The sequence below is a fragment of the Coptis chinensis genome, chromosome 4 (assembly GCF_015680905.1).
Source record: "Coptis chinensis isolate HL-2020 chromosome 4, ASM1568090v1, whole genome shotgun sequence".
Taxonomy (NCBI): Eukaryota; Viridiplantae; Streptophyta; class Magnoliopsida; order Ranunculales; family Ranunculaceae; genus Coptis; species Coptis chinensis.
Window position 1 is genome coordinate 67,255,297 of NC_141459.1, and position 15,426 is coordinate 67,270,722.

The 15,426-nt window shown below is 37.3% G+C and overlaps 1 long non-coding RNA gene across 1 annotated transcript; it reads left to right on the forward strand.

The window, feature by feature from the left end:
• The first annotated feature begins 12,126 nt into the window (after positions 1-12,126).
• LOC147504495 (uncharacterized) lies at positions 12,127-14,758 on the forward strand. Its single transcript, XR_015193056.1, has 4 exons — positions 12,127-12,398; positions 13,088-13,133; positions 13,379-13,512; positions 14,192-14,758. It is a non-coding gene; the product is annotated as an uncharacterized LOC147504495 (long non-coding RNA).
• Positions 14,759-15,426: the final 668 nt, after the last annotated feature.

Consider the following 15,426-nt stretch of genomic DNA (forward strand, 5'->3'; position numbering starts at 1 on the left):
AGAAAAGACAACCTTCACATGTCCGCCCGGAACATATGCCTATAAAGCGAATGCCTTTTGGCCTTTGTAATGCTCCCGGTACCTTCGGTGATGTATGCTTCATATATTTAGTGACATGGTAGAGCTTTATGGAAGTTTTCATGGATGATTTTTCTATCTATGGAGACTCCTTCACGATTGTTTGTCTAACCTCGTCTAAGGTTTTGACACGGTGTGAAGAAAAGAGCCTCATTTTAAATTGGGAAAAGTGTCATTTCATGGTCAAAAGGGCATAGTACTAGGTCATATTGTATCTAGTGATGGCATCGAAGTAGATAAAGCCAAACTAGATAAGATAGCGACCCTACCTAAAACCACGGATTGTCCGTGAGATTAGAGCCTTTCTAGGCCATGCAGGGTTTTATAGGCGCGTTTCATTAAAGATTTTTCGAAAATAGCTAGGCCTTTAACTAAACCTCGCTTTTGAAGGATGCAATCTTTGATTTTAATTTTAAGCGTAAACGGGCTTTTGAAACCTTAAAAGCCGCCCTAACCATTGCACCTATTATCTGACCTCGATTGGTCTAAACCTTCGAACTCATGTGTGATGCTAGTGACTATCACGGTTGGTGCCGTCTTGGGACAAAAACTAGATAATAAGTCCACTGTTATTTATTATGCTAGTAAAACATTAAACGATGCTCAACGGAATTATTCAACTCTTGAAAAAGAATTCTTAGCTGTCATTTATGCTTTAGATAAGTTTAGATCCTTATTTGGTTGGTTCTAAAACTTTAGTTTACACGGACCATGCAGCCACTTTAGGTACCTTCTTGCAAAGAAGGATGCTAAGCGAGATTAATCCGATGGATTCTTCTCCCGCAAGAGTTCACATTAGAAATAAAGGACAAAAGAGGGGTCGAAAACGTAGTTGCCGACCACTTATCTAGACTTACAAATGACGACAGTAGTGATTCCGAGTCCATATCGGACTCTTTTCCTGATGAGCATCTGTATGCTATTTTTTCATCACCATGGTATGCGGACATCGTAAACTATTTAGCGGCTGATGTTATGCCTTATAATTGGACAAGAAATGAACGTAAGAAGTTCTTGGCCAGAGTCAAGTTATACTACTGGGATGAGCCCTACCATTTTAAGTATTGTGCGGATCAGATTATTCGTCGTTGCATTCCCCATTGGGAATATAATGAAGTTCTATCGTTCTACCATGACAAAGAGTGTGGTGGCCACTTTAGCGGAATGAAAACAGCCGCTAAAGTTCTTCAATGTGGATTTTATTGGCCTACCCTTTTTAAGGATGCCCAAGTGCATTGCAAGACGTGTATTCGTTGCCAACAACTTGGGCGAATCACGAAGCGTAATATGATGCCATTAAATCCAATCTTGATAGTAGAAATTTTTGATGTTTGGGGTATTGATTTCATGGGCCCTTTCCCTGTTCCCACGGTTATATTTATATTCTAGTTGCCGTGGACTACGGTCTAAATGGATAGAGGCCCTAGCTTGCCGTGAGCAATGACCATAAGACCGTGGTATTTTTTATTAAAGAATACATTTTCTGTAGGTTTGGCATTCCTAAAGCCATCATTAGTGATGGGGGAACACATTTTTGCAACAGAGTTGTTGCATCCCTAGTGAAAAAGTATGGAGTTACACACAAAGTAGCAACTCCTTATCATCCACAAACTAGCGGACAAGTAGAAGTTTCTAATAGGGAAATCAAAAGATTTTAGAAACAACAAGAAACCCCGATAGGAAAGATCGGTCGAAGTTGCCTATCGGATGCCTTATGGGCATATAGAACTGCTTTCAAAACCCCTATAGGTATGTCTCCCTTTAGACTTGTATTTGGGAAACCATGTCATTTTGCGTTGAATTAGAGCACCGTGCTCGTGGGCTATAAAAGCCTTAACTACAATATTGATGAGGCGGTGTCAATATGAAGTTACAATTAAATGAGCTTGAAGAAATCCGTGGCGATTCTTACGATCTCGCATGAAGGATTATAAAGCCAACATGAAGCGTGTTCATGATAAGCATATCTTGCGCCAAAGAGTTTGTAGTCGGACAAAAGGTTTTGCTTTACAACTCCGCCTACATATTTTCCCTGTGGAAACTAAAACCCGTTGGTCCGGCCCTTTTCTCGTTTCAAGTCACCCCTTACGGGGCAATTACCTTGGTAAATCCCAAGGACAACAAAGTACCTTTCAAGTTAACGGTCAACGGTTAAAACATTTTCACTTAACTTACGTCGATATAGAGGAAGTCCTTTTTACAGGACCCTATATATGAGGAATGACCCTTGTCATTGGTGTACTTCCTTTCACTTCCATTTAATGGTAAGTGCACCATTCAGGTAACCGGCCCTCCCTATGGAGTGTGTGGCTGTAAGCACCGGATCCTAAGTCCACAGTTCACATAATTCACGTTTTCCACTTTTCGTGATGTTTTCTCGATTTTTTGAGTCATGTTCCTCTATGGAGTGAATTATGTATTTATTGTTTTTCGTGTTTCTTAACAAATAAAAATAAAATTAAAATTTTTAAAATCATAGACATAGCAATCCAACAAGTCTTGGGAATCTGACTTTAAACGACCCACGTTGTAAACAAATTTTGTGTTTAAAAATTTGTTTGGGGGTGGGCAGTCGATCCTTGCATCCGGATTGCTCGAAACTTCCTTTTGCGTTGCTTAGGTCTATTAGTATAGTTCATTGGGTTTGACGTCATCTAATTTAGTGTTCATTCGTTCGCATAACTTACGTCACACACGCACTTCGAGGCGTCCTTCCACCCTCTCATACATCATCCATGGTTGGAATCAAGTGTTTTATGGATCATTGGATTGGAAATTCTTTCCTGATCATTTCCATATCTCATTCGCAAAAATCGGACCGATAACGAAGCGGGAAATTTAGTTTGAAGTTGCGCTAAAAATCGAATTTAAACTTCGAAAAATCGAAATGGGCTTGGGCGAACTTCAAGGCTCATCTACAGTAGCCCAGCCCTTTCCAAAAAGAAGATCGCGACTTCATCTTCTCCAACAGCTTGTCCAAATTTAAAGTCAAACCCTAGCAACCCAAATAAAAAAAAAATAAATAAAAAAAAATAAATAAAAATAGAATACATTAAAATAGAAAGACCACCCAACCCCCATTGTCAAACACCAACACAATCTCCAACCGTTTCCACCAAGAAACCACCCACCAATTCAAGTTTTCGAACGCTGCATACCTACCTACAACCAACCACCGTTGTGTGTTTAGTTAGTTTTCATCAAATTCAGATCCACCACCATCTACAAACCCCAAATCGGTTCAAACTTCAATGGCGCTTACGACGAGAATTCTGCGGAAAATGCGTTTTCGCCGAAGCCGGTTCAGCGCCATTTTATGACGCCGAGATGTTTAAGAGACATTGGAACGATTTTTGTGGTATTCGACAAAGGATTTCTATCACTATGATTTGGTAGAACAGTTTTATAAGAAACGAGAATCGGAGGAAAATAGGATTTTCATTAGGATAGCAGAACGCGGAGGAAGTTACGAGACGGTTGTTGGTGAGCTATTAGGAATCACGCCAGAACCAACCTAGATATGACCATTCAGGAACCCCAAGATTATCTGCAGTTCTGTTTTGATGAAAGATACGGTCATAGAGGGTGAATACAATACGATATCTCATTGCGTTAAGCTAGACGATTCCTCGAGAACCAATCAACCGGCAGAGCTTCGGTGGATTGGTAAGAACGCCCCTCGGGAAAGACAAAGTCGGCCGACATCGGACCGATTAATTCGCGTTTCTCTCGGATTTTGCAAACGAATGAGTGTAATTTCTGCATCCTTGATTTAATTTTGAATGTGATTAGAGGAGTGGGAAAGAGCCTGGCGCCTCTTCCGTATTGATCACTAAGATTATGCTCTCATTTAGAGTTGTCGCTAAATCTGCTCCTATTAAGATCAAATTGCATTCTAATGCAAGTATTTATAAGGAATGCATCCAAGAGACTTGGCCGTTGTCTGCAGAGAATACAGTTGAGTCGAATAATGAAGGCGAAGATATGACATGGTTGGTTGAGGATAATTTCGATAGTCATACTTCTAATTTAGAACGAATGATAATGCTGCAAACTGGGTTGCGATGCAGTTATCGTATCTGTGAAGATATCCGACATAGACAAGTTGTAATTGAAATAAGCAAACGAACTTTCGGGCGAGAGTTGAAATGCTCGAAGGGGTCGGGGAAGATATCTTGTCTAACTTGGAGATTATCCACCGGAATCACCAAGCCCAAGATTATGCGACTCAAGATCGAGATGGAAAGCACGCTTGTTCGGGATAGAGATGCTACGACGATGCCACTCGTGGATGAGTCCGTCTCACCGAAGTCCGAGAGGCATGGCGTCGTCGCCCAAGAGCGGGATGGCTCAAGCCATTCTTCACCACAGAACCAGTCTCCATCTCAGGGACCATCTTCTTCACACGCCTAGGTGTTCACCATCAGTTGTGTCCTTTTATTTCATTGTTTTTATTGATTTGTTAGTGGAATTTTATTTCAGTAGTTAGATTTGAATATTAAGTTGTTTGTTTTAGATTGCTTGGATTTCATATTATTTTAATATAATTTATTTTGATCATCTTTCGTATAGTTGTCTTGGAGTAAAAGTTGAAAATTAGGCCGATACCGGCATATCTATGATTTTTTGTAGTGGTAGCATGATATGTAAGAGAGTTTAGAAGTTACTATTCTAAACCAAGTTTAACAGATACCAGGGTTGTTAGGAAATCAAAACTATGGTTAGTTTCCGTTTTCGGGTTTGGCAGTTTTCCATTTCCGGAAATTGCCTTAAAACAAATTGGCAACTTGCCGATTCGTTTTGGAAACCCAGAACCTATTTAAACTTCCATCATACTACACTCACAACCCACACTACACCCCACAATCTTCTTTCACTTTTCACTCCAACCTTTTTTCTTGTTTTTCTTAGAAACTCACTTTCTGCACCTACGAGCGCGCCCGCGCCCAAGCAGAGCAACTTCGCCCTATTACTTAATCAGAATCGAAAAATCACTAGAGCGCCCAAACACTGAAATCGAAAAATCATCGCGGCCGCCGCTGCAAAGCAGAGCGCGACCCGAGCTCAAACTCTGAAATTCCAAAATCCAAAGAGCGACTCGAAATTTATATCTGGAAGCGCCCGCCCTCTCCCGATAAGCCGTGAAATTTCGATTTTCTCGAAGTTTTCTTCCAGGTTTTCGCACTGTTCTTCTCTGAGTAGTTTTGAGATGACACCACCTATAGTGATTCCCGAACAGTCATTTGAAGACTTGATGGGAACCTATACCTATGGAGCATCGTTCGCGCGGCGGATCGTGCAATTAGGATGGCGGCATCTTCGGTGAGTGATGACGATTCTTTCTCACCTAAGCTAACTGAATTCTTCTATAATAATATTACTTTTTTTGTACCCAAGAAGGAGAACAAAAATTTTCTCTTGATATTGATGGTACGACTATGGAATTCAAGAAGCACTTGATAGCTTTGGTTCGGGATTGCCATTACGACCCTATGCACACGGGGGGATATATGACGGATAACTCATACCTATATGAATATGCCTATTTCCATGAGTATTATGGGGAGGGTATTTCAGTATCATGGACCAAGACCAATATAACATCATACGAAAGTAGCCTATCACTGAATGTAGGCACAACCATGTTGTTCATCATGATGAACATTCTAGGGGCGGCGGTTTATACGCCAATAATACCGCTGGTGACGCGTTTTCCTTGCTTTAGGCGAGGGACGTCGTAGGTATGACATTCCCCGAAGTTTTAGTTGCTACTCCGGGCGAGGCCATTCCTTGAGGCATAAGTACCTTCTTATGCCTGTCTTGGTTTGCCGCCTTATATGGCGCTTGCCTACCCCAGATTTCAGACCACGCGATTACGATTGGGAAAGGGTCGAAATCATGAGACCCACCAATCGTGGTAAGATCATTCGAGCTATGACTTGGTCGGGATGGCAGGTGCAACCACATTTGGTTGCCCCTTACACCCCATCGGACCAAGTAACAGTAACACTAGCACTAAGATGGAAGGCGTGGCAAGTTGTTATGGCATGGCGGGATGCGAAAGAACCTCATATAGAAGAGGAGGATGACGAGTAAATCTTTGGGGTGCGGGTAAGTTTTAGTTAAGTTAGTGTCCGCTTATGTCCCAAGCAATTTTATTTGTTAACCCCATAATGGGTGGAACTCTTATAGAGTTGCGTCAGTATTTTTATTACTATATTCGTATGTTTTAACTTTGTTTTGCAGATGTTCCTGAATTTCACGCGCTTCAATGGTATTTTTCCTACCCTATTTATTTAAATGCTTTGAGGACAAAGCATGCTTCTTGTTTGGGGGCATAGAAACACGTGTAATTAAGACATCTGTTAGGATATAGATAGGTATAATATGCACTTGTTTTCTAGTTAAAATTTCAAAAATTCAAAAATAAATAAATAAAAAAAAAAAAAAGTATGCTATACACTTAGGAATATTGGTATTGTTTTCTTTCTCTATGCTCTTAACAATCTAGAAGTCTCACGTAGCTTTTGCATCAGAATAATAGTTAGAAACTTAGGTTAATATGTAGGTAATAATCTTTGCATCTATCTATAAATATATTACATGAGTATCTATGATTGTTTGGCAGTAAGTTTCTGAAATCTAGGCTAGAGTACTTATTCTACAAATCCTGTGAGAATATAGCCTAAAGCCTTATATGAGCCTAAACATTTGAGAAATGACACAAGGGAGAAGTAAAATCGGATAGAGAAATCACACGCCCACTTGCTTGATCACTATGCCATATCCTAAAGCGAGAATTTAGGCCCTCTTTGGATCGATATAGTCAGAAATTCAAACCTATGAATTATTTTCCGCTAATTAAGCCCCCTCCGAGCCTTTCTTTAGCCTTCCATAAACCACAATTCCTTTACCCCGTTACAAAAACAAAACAAAATAAAAATAATAATAAATCAACCTACCCAATCTAGAATAAGTCCGAGAATAGAATGAATGAAGAAAGAAGAAGAGAAAAACACGTGTAAACAAAAATTAGTTAGTTGCTTCCCGAAATAAAGAAAAGAAGTTTCCATCCAAAGAAAAAGAAAAAAATAGAAATAAATCAAAACTCCAAAAATAGAATAAAGGGAGTCAAAAGCCAAAGAAAAGAAAAAGAAAAATATGGCTAAGGATGGAAACAAAGTGTAGAAGCAAAAAGTAAATAACAAGGTTTCTCTAGTTACATAATATGAAGACTCTATTATCTCGGACTTGTCCTTTTCGAATATCCATTTCCTTCCTTCTTAAACCATCTCCTAATCCCATGCAACACCTAATAAAGACCTCTAGCTTAATTAGGAATAGGTTAGTGTGATAGTAAGTGGCGGATGTGTTTGATCGACCCCGGCTTCCTTTGTTGTCATTGAGATTGTAAGGTAAAGTGTGCCCACCGCATTAACCGGAGTAGCTTAAACTTGAGTGGAAAAATCAGAGTGGTTTTGTCTTGACATTTATGTGAGGACCTACTTAAGGACGCTTATTCCGAAGTTTTAAACGGGACTCGCTATTACATTTCATAGTATTACTCATTGTTATATGTTTATTTTAGATGATTGATTATTATGCATATATTAGCTTAGGGTTCCGATTTGGGTTATTCTTATGTAATTGCTAGAGAGATGTATAGATAGTTGAGCATGAATAAGGAAACAATAGTTTTATTTTCTTAGTCGTTGTAGTATAGATGAAGTTTGTGAGTACCTTCATTGGAAAACTCTCACGAGGCTATAACTTCGCCACTAGGGAATTCCTAGTGGTTTAAGGCCTTGTTGCATATGGTCAATGCAATCGCGACTCAGTAAACGAGAGTAGTTAGGACTCCATTTTTGGTCACTTATTCTAATTTTCATCTTTGCTTGAGGACAAGCAAAATCTTTTTTTGGGGTGGTTTGATAAGAGCCCAAAAACCGTAGTTTTAACCCCTTAATAATCATACTTGTTAGACCAATTATGTGAATAATAAGTAAGAGTTAATATCGATTACGTGTTTTTATGCATTTCGGGCTTCAAAGTCCATTATGCGTAAATGTGCCACTTTAGCGAGATAAAGGAGCAAAAGTCGTGAGAACTTCGAATGCCATATCTTTGGATTCGGACTCGAATTGGGCCTACCTTATGTCAAAACGACCCGCTCGAGAAGAGCTTTGCAATGGTCCAAGCCTTGACCCAATCAGAAGAGCAAAAGTGGATGAAAAGTCTGTGGAAGCCAACTGCGGTGAAGAGGCCTTTTGGACTAAAATAATTGGGTTTTTGGCCCCGATTCTCGGCCCAAAACATGGCTCCAAGCCCATGCACGATTTTGGATCTGAATGTATAAAACAAAAGCTTAGCTCTTTGTTAATGGTAGCTAGTTAGACCTAAATTAAGATATAGAATTATAGATCTAGTTTTATTAATTAAATTAAGTTTTAGCTCCATTTAATTTCTTGTTTTAGATTAAATCTCGAATCATTGTTCTTGATTGATTAGATAAATAAAGTAGTATTTTTATCAAGTTCGAATTTTGTCATTTCATTTATAGATCTAATTTCAATTCTTGTTCTTATTCCATTCTAGCCATTAAATTAGATTCATTATTGCTTAATTAAGTAAATCTAAATTTCTCACATTATGTTTAGTTTAGATTCAATGGGAAATGTTAGATTGATGACTCAAGGCTAAAACCTCCATTAGAGGGGTTGATGAAGCCTTGATGAAAACTTAGTTGTTAGTATAGAATTGGTTGTAGATTCTATTCCACTCTGAAGGTTGTGTTTAGCCATGAGAATGGGTGGACGACCCTCACATGCTAGTTAGTACTTGGTAGAAATGCCATGAACACTAGGGATTAGACTCGAAATACTTGCCGTGAAAACGTAAGAATCGAGATACGACAATCTATACTAGGTTATTAAGTTGGATTCGAGGTGGATTCAATTCCCCTCTAATCTCTTTATCTAGATTCAAACAATCGCATTTCCGTAGATTTCGTAGATTATCTTTAGTTATATTTTATCTTGTTATTTATTATATCTAGTTATTTAAAATAACGCGTCTTGTTAGCATAACATTTCGTAAAGCTCTCATTGACTTAAGAGAGATTTCTTAGACTTAGAAAACAATCCATGCTAGGAAACTAGGAGTGGAACGAACTTCCTACTCCACTTAGTGCAATTCGCATCGAGAGTAGAAGCTTTGATAATAGACTCGTAAAAGATAAGTTTTAGTTTACTTACGTTTTGAATTCATAGTTCATTTCGTAGGTAAACTACTCATTTTATCATTATCAATTGACTTCACAAATCTCAACCAATCTTGCCCGAAAGATAGGGGGCTATGTAAGTACCTTATATTCATGACCAATGAATACAAGATACATGTGCAACACTCATCTGATTACAACGACCTAAAGCCAAGTCGGCACATCAAGTTGAATCTAGTCCAGAATAGAGACCTAAGGAGATTGACCAACACAGGACGTGCCAACCAAGTCATATGCATTTATTGTAGGACGACCATTACGGAATGAAAGAAGAGGAGCATAACAAGGCAATCTATGTGCAGTGATCAATCACGCACAATAAAAACATTCAACACAGATTTTAGAGCGGAAGGTGAAGAAGAAATAGAGGTTACAAAGATTACTATAGGAAGGTCAGAGAAACTACGATTGGCTTGATGAAAGTTCGCCTAGAAACAAAGCTTGATACGTAGGCAACTCAATCTTACTAGTGCATGCGCAGTCATTACCAAATCTTATTTAATCTTAGTTTAATTATTATGGCAGAGTTTTTACCATTTACACCAACTACAGGATATGGATATGATTGAGACAACTAAAAACATTTATGTTTTATGTTTCTTGTATCGATTCTCTGGGTACTTCGTTATAATTAATACTCATAAATAACTTGTGTATTATTAGTGGAAAGGCATGTGATCCTTAGGGGACCATGAGGTTATTCCAACAATTGAATAACAAACACGGAGTACTAATGCCATATGCTGTGAGTAGCACTATCAGGTGGTTGTATACTTGTATCTTACGTCCTAGTCGTACATTAAGTTTGTCTGTCCTTGGTCTACTTCGAGTTTGTGTTTCTAGTGTTTCTAGCAAAACTTGTTTACATTTTACGAAGCACAAAGGTAAACCCCATATTTGCATCAATGAATTATCACCATGATACAAGAAATATCGAAGCACATATAAGAAGAAAAATAACAAAAAAAATGCATACACATTATTACTCAAAGATATACAAAGTAAACCTCAAGACCGGATAAAGACTAGGCAAACACAAAAATTCCACTATAAAAGTAGAACAACAGAACTACAAGAGAGGTCTCTCATACCTAACTCCCCATTATCAATGATTGTTAATAGAACACTAGCTCCACAAAAAGTCAAAAACCCAATAGTTATCTCCCTATTCGTAAAAATCAAACCCTAAGCTCCAATCTCTTGATCTATCTATTTGTTCGTCGCCATTGGAGAAAATTTCCCCTGGAAAGTTTGTTTTCTCACTCTCTCAACCTTAAAACGTTTTCAAACTCTCTTAGAAAAAGGAAAACATTAGGTAGGGACCAAAACAATTGTGGAAGGCATTGGGATCTATTCCATTTTTTCTTGCTCTCGTGTTTTGTTTCACAATTACTAGGAAAAAAAAACCGTGAACCCATGTGTACTATGGAATTTGCCAAGGCTGCCCAAATGCAAAAGTTGAAGTACTTAATTGGCCGTGGAGTATGCCAAGCAAAAACAGCATAGCAACATTATAATAGTATATATAAAGAGAAAATGACCAAAAAATACATTAAAGTTGGCATTTGGTTTCAAAACAGACAATATATTTTTTTTTTTTCAAATAAACAAACAATATACTGTCAAAAAGTTTTAATTTAGACATGCCATCCAATTACATGCCAGGGCCGTTAAAAATTTCTCAAAATCTAATTTGCCTATGTGGCATTTGTTTCAACCTTGAAAGTAGCTTCCATCCAACATTTTGACACAGCAACTCATGAAATGTCAACTGAAATTCCAACTGATATTGTTTAAACAAAATTTCATCATTAGGATAGGGTTGAAATTCCAACATCGTGTGAGTCGTCCCCCCTCCCCCTCTTTCTCTCTTTCTTCCTCATTATCTTCTACAACACCTAATGGTGGAAACCTCCACCCCAGTCTTACGGGTTCACGAAAATTCCCAATCCACATTTTGAACATATGGCCACACTGTCAGCTCTCAGTAAGGAGGATACACCATCTGGGTCAGGAACTCTCCTTTGCGTTGCCATATTTGACATACATTGAAATAAGGACACCCCTTTTTTACTAGTTTTTATTGATTGGGTATGGTTAAAAATGGGTTTAAAAAAATGGGTATTCATTAAATTAATCAAAACTTTATCATAACTAACGATTGTGTTATGATTTTCTTGTAGACATAGCAAGAATAAGTCTATAACTATTGTGAGATTTGAAAATCTTTTCCATCGAGGGCCTTTCACAGCTCCATCAGTATTTGATGCAGCCAAGCATTGGAGGAAGAGAGAGTGTCCATACGTGTTGGAAAGCTGAAGGAGGTCTTACGAGAAGTTGTGAAGGCACGCACCAGTCTTATTAATTAACGAGCTCAACAAATTAATTCTTTCTCGCTTGATTGATAAGCTCTTTCTTCATCTTCTTCTTATGAGAATGATGGGATTTGGGTATCTAAAATATCCACCAAAAGTTTCAGCTTGGATTTTGAAAATTTGAAGATAAATTGAAATTTTGATATTTCGGTCACAGTCCACCACTCCACCTCAATTTTGTGTAGTTGCCACTTGCCATAAAGTCAAATTAGATTTAGGGAGATTTTTAACGACCCACGTCAGCAGTTCATCCAATTAATTAATGAGGTTTTCTTCCATGCGCATAACCTCCCATGCATTCCAATGTACATCAATCTCAGCCACACATCTAGATTTTTGTTAGAAAAATGAAACTCTAAAACAAACTTATTAACGGGAGAAACTGGTTAGATAACGAAACAAGTATTGAAAATACCGAATCTATCATAATACTAATCCAACATAAAAACAAAAAAGTAACTATCGTACTCTCAGAAATTTTGAACCTTCGAAAAAAGGAAATAGTTAAGCACTCTCTCTTCGGCAGAGTTATGATTTCTCCACTGAACTCTCTCTTTTCTATTGTTTCCCTCTCTCACTCTCAACTACACAAACTTTTTTAAAAAAAAATCAGTTATTGTCTCCCACGAGAAATTTTTTTTTTTAACTCTCAATTACTGATTCAGGTTTGGATACTCGTTTCCATATATTATGTGTTGAAATTTACTACCTTTTTGTAATATTGGATGATTTTTAATATGGGAATAATTTTCTTCTTCTTCATTGGATAGAAAATTTGGGTTTTTCCATTACTACCAATTTTGACATTGAAACTAATCGATGCTCCTTGTGGTTAGTTTAGAATTTTCCATTAGTGAAGCCGCTATATTTATCGTAGTTTCTTCTTAAGTTTTTGTGGTTTGGATATTGGTTTCTATAGAGTAGGTGCTGAAATTCATTTTTTTTTTTTTTTTTTTGGTTCTATCTGTGTTCTTCTTCACCCATTTTTTTTGTTTTAAGTACTCATACCTTTTTGCTTTCTTATTGAAGTTCCCTTGCAATTGAGGGAGTCATACAAAGCCATGATTTGAAGGAACAAAGTATAATGAACATTCCAACACTTTGGCGTTATTATGTTAATCTGGTTCAAACAAAGACAAAAAGCTTCTCTGTAGGGTCTGATTGTCTTTTAATATGCTATAAAGGATTCTATATGTTTTTGGCATGGGTTTCCTTAAGGGTAACTTGAATCAGATCAATGCATTATATTTTAGCCTTCTTCGAATGTGTTGGTTGTTTTAGTCAATATTTTTTTTATGAAAATAATTGTTGGCTTACTGTAACTTTACTAGATTCCAATGTCCGTCTCTTGCAGGTAGCCTCACATTTTGAGAGAACAGAGTTTCAACTGCCACATTTGGGTACATATCTTTCTCTTTCTCTTATATATTTATCGACTAATATCTTGGGCTCATCTATATGTTAGCTGAAACCATAAAAAAAAAGTAAATCATTCGTATACCCGATGTTAATCTATCAACTTTCATCTTCATTGATCAGTTATAATGATTTTATAAGAATTTCGTCAACAAAGTTATACTCTATTAGTTTTTTCGTTTTTGGTTTGGTGCTTGATTTAATGTATCTACTACTCCCTATTCCACAGGATTCCGTTAGTGATGGCAAACAAAGTTCAAGATATCACAAAAAAGGAATATGAGATTAGCTTTGTCACTTTTAGGATTGCTATCTAAGGCCAGGGAAGAAACTTCTGCATGTAGGATTTATGCAAAGTTCAAGGTACTTATCTTGGATTCTTGGCAATTTTGTTGTATTTTATTTTGTACAACTTAGATACTCGTGGTTGAAAGTTTTGTGCAAGATGACCTAGAATGCATACTCTGTTATAGGCATTCACAATTCTATTTATTGACTACATTTAAATTATTAATAAGAAGGAGTGACACCACTAGAGATTGCAGTTATAAATGAAAATCACAAGGATGTTTAGGTTCTTTATCATGTGACTTCACCTATTCCGTTAACTTGCATGTGTTGGTTTAGGAAGTGTGTTCTGGTTATAGGTATTCGGAGAATAGTTAGTAGATTGGTTTGTTTATGGTGTTTTTTTTTTAGGGAAAGCGTTTGTTATTGTTATGAATTGAACTTGCTTATCTTCTTATGTCACATAATAAGGGGAGTTTAATTTTACTGCTAGTTTCTTTTTACTTGCTTCCGTTGCTTAAATTATCGTTACGCATTATTCACATTCACCTTTTGTCCTTTCATGACACAAAGGTGAATCTTTTAATTGTTTATTTGTGAACCTAAAATGTTATTGTCTGTTTTATTTTTTGTTTTAAAATGAAATTTTAACTTCAAATTAACGTTGTTTCACGTGTATGCTCTTTATTTGTTGTTCATTTGATTTTCCACTTATAGTGCAAGAAGTAATGAATGCATATTTATATTATGATAGTGATCAAGTGATGGTGGATATCTCTAATGAAGACGGAGATTGGGCTACAAATATGTGTAATGACGCATGTCCGTAAGGGGAGATATATTGGTGGTGCAAACGCTGTTGTGGCATTGCATGAGCAAGGGAAGTTGTTGCGGTTATTAGAAGGATTGCCGAGGGATCAGTCCACCAGTCCCTGTGATGGGTGTGGAGGAATGTGCTTCATATTATGTTATAATTGCAATGGAAGTTGTAAAATTAGTCCAGATAGGAGTGATGATGACTTGTCAGTTCAGTGCCCAAACTGCAATGAGAATGGGTTTCTTGTATGCCCAATGTGCTGCTGAGGGTGCCTCTTGATCATGGGTTCTTAATTCGTTTTTCGGTAATAGATTTTATTGTATTGTGTCAATATTGGAATTTAGGATAAAACTGATGTTCAAAGCATTGGCTAGTAAATACAGAGAGATTAGAATCCATTTGTTGCTTAAACATTTAATAACAGCTTTGAGAAGCTTTGTTATGAGAAGTACATCATTCTGAAGTAATTGATAAATGAGAAGCTATTACAACATTTTGTAACTATATGCCAATGATTCATTCGTACCACCTTTCACCTTTCGGCTATCAAGATAACTCTGAGTGAATGACTTTGGGAGTCGCTTTCAAGCATCATTTCAATTACATATGGTTTTGTTGTTATTCAACGTATTGTTCATTTTCTTTTGTACTTCCCCACTATGTATGTTTTCTCAAATCTTCCCAACTCTGGTTTCTAAAAGGATAAAAATCTATCACCAGACCAAAGCTAAATTGCTTGTGTGAAGTGTTACACACATCTTTAGGTCTCACGCAAACAACTTGTAAAGATGCTGAACTCTTCTTTACTCTTTTTTTAACCTTTCCAGCAAGCGGTATGACAAGTCGACAAGCAGTGAAAATTCCTTGAGAATGCGGCAAATGGATGAGCATCTAAAGTAAAATCCAACAGCCACTACATAAACAAAAACAATCACAATCATCGAATGGGGGATCAGCTGACTACATGTTAATTTGCACTGGAAAAACTGATTTTACATTAGCAATGATGTTTTGGGCTATCAAAGGCTGGACCATAGTTAAATGATGTAACTTAATGCAACAAAGAAATAAACAAGCTAGATCGTCCTAAATCACAGTCCAAACCTCACCAGACGACACAACCATCATCTTAGTATTAAGGGGGTGTATACTAGATCGTCTAAGCATATGTT